Here is a 2,498-nt window from a genome sequence, read left to right on the forward strand (position 1 = left end):
GGTGGCAGCAGACTCGGCGGGAGTAACCGGTGGAAGAGACTGGCTCAGAATGATTCAGAGCAATTTTCCTCCTAATTCCTCTCATTCCCCGGGCGGATGTGTGCTAATCGAGGTGGCGGCGGTGGAGGGAGGAGTATGGCGGTTGTAGGTGCCATTGCCATGCGTTGCCTTCCCATCCTCCTCCGCAAACGCTTCCTGCCTGGCGCAGTGGCTTCCGCACTGCCATGCCTGGTCACCCCCCAGCATCCCCGGTCCTGGGGTCCTTCCTGCGCCTGAGCATGCACCGTCCGTGGCAGAGTGATGCTCTTCCAAGACCGTTTATACAGAGATAGGGACCTGCCAAGATAAAGCCTTAAATCCTGAGCGCTTGGCCATTGGGATGGCTCCAGCCCATGAGAGAACGCTCCTTTGCCTGCGTCTCCACCAAAGGCATGGCCGGGAGCAGCAGGCGCTCCAGCTCATGGGAGAGACATCAGGGGGATGTCGGTCTCTCTGTGGAGTTTGTGCTAAGCAACCTGGCGAGGCTGTACCCCAAAAGGTTGCGGGGTAAACTGTGCTGCTGCCTGTCCCCAGTTGCCTGGCCATCCCAAATATAGCCCTGGAGTGAGTCTCCCAGGGCTGGGGCTCTCCCGAAAGTTCCAGCTCCCAGGGACCGTAAGCTGCGAGAGCAGCCCTTGGGCTGATCCGGCTTCCACTGACAGCATCCGTGTGCCGGGCAGCCCTTGCTGCAAAGGGCCTGCAGCGACTTGCTGCCTCTCGCCTCACTGTGCCAGGGTAAAATTTAGCTCCAGACCATGGTCTGCATCTCATTTACAACCCACCTAATTGCAGAGATGTCTTGTGCCGCACTGGCGGTGTCAGCAGCGATACGTGGGCGGCACGGGTTGGCTCCAACCACCCCTCCTCTCCCAAACACGCTGCTAAGAACCCGGCCCTGCAAACGCCGCCTGGGAAGATTGATGCAGAGCGTGATCTCATCTGGCTTCGTACCGTATCTGGCAATCTTGGGACGGTGCCTGAGCCCTTAATGAAAGCTGGCACACCCTTCATAGCAGGGAGGGCTTGTTACACCCCCTTTTCCAGGTGAGCAAACCTGGGGTCATTGACTTCTCCGAGACCACACAGAGAATCGGCCGAGAGCCAGGCATCCTGCCCTGGCTGCCGCGCTGCAGCATCCCCGCAGCCCCGGTGCCGTGCTCTTTCCCCGGGAGCCCTGCCCGGCCTGGCCCCATGCACAGCTTGGTGTGCGCCATCGGGGCTGAAATGCAGCCCGGCACCCAGGCCGTGCTGCTGGGATGGGTGGTGGCTGTCCCTGTCCCATCGAGATGTGTAATAAGTGACTTTCCCACGGGAGGGAGCTCATAACCCCACTGGTCATGGCCACCCGGGGAGTCACCGGGCGTCCCCACACTGCCAACGCTCTTGGGAGCCGGCTGTCCTGTTTGAAAACCAGCTCAGTGCTCTTTCTACTTCCTTGCAGAAGAAACCACAGCTCTGCTGCCATTGTCCAAGCTGGGCAAACGCGAATGCAGTCTGGGCCCCGTGGCAGCCCGTACGAGACAGGCGGAATAGCCTCAAAAATAAGATTCAAGCCACCTTTTCTGCAGGAAGTTATTTTGTCTATGACATTTTCTAAGCTTCGACATTGCAACACCCCATGAACTCACAAATCACCTTGGTTGTAAAGGAAAAAAACTCTTTTGGGAGAAGCTAAATGCAAACTTCCATATATGAAGAGAACTTCTGGTTAGCTTTTTTTTTTTTTTGACCCAAGGAGATGTCTCCAGTGCAAACCCCTGCGCTCCCCGCTCGGGTCCCCGAGCAACGCCCGCGGAGAGCAGAGCTGCACGCTGACCTACATACGCCTTTCCCAGGTGTGCTGGTAAACATCCTCCCTGGGGAAGGATAACAAGGGAGGCTCCCTGGGAAGTGCAGCAATGCGGAGAGGCAGCCAGAGAACAGGACTGACCGGAAGAAATCCTCACCCTCCACCCACTCTGCGGCAGCCTGCGAGGAGCTTGCACAGAGCTGCTCCCACCAGTCTGATCTGTGCCCGTTGGCTGGTTGATGCAGGTGAGCAGGGTGAGTCTCCGCCGTTTCTTTTTGTACTTGAAATGAGCTTTTATGTTTTCAGGGTCATTTTGCAACCGGTCCTTCCCAGCAGGGCTCGGGGCAGCAAGACACAAGCACAGGATTACCTGCCCGGACTCCCTCCGCCCAGCCCCAAGTGCGGTGGGTGTGTAGACACGGCACTTTCCTTAGCTGCAAGAGCTGATTCATTCAACCCGGCAAGTGCCTGAGGTGGCTACAGGGAGCTTCATCCTTTTAATTTAAGCAGGGAGTGGGAAAGTAGAGAAATGAAGTGAATTAAGGTGAAAGTCCCAAGAGCAGCCAGGGCGGTGGGCAGCCCAGCTTCCAGCATCCAGCAAAGGGTGGTTTCTTTTTATCTCTGGCAAAGAAATTTTGAAAGGCTGAAACTGGATTGAAAATATTTTGAG

This window comes from Fulmarus glacialis, unplaced genomic scaffold (assembly GCF_000690835.1).
Source record: "Fulmarus glacialis isolate BGI_N327 unplaced genomic scaffold, ASM69083v1 scaffold34405, whole genome shotgun sequence".
In the NCBI taxonomy this organism is placed as follows: Eukaryota; Metazoa; Chordata; class Aves; order Procellariiformes; family Procellariidae; genus Fulmarus; species Fulmarus glacialis.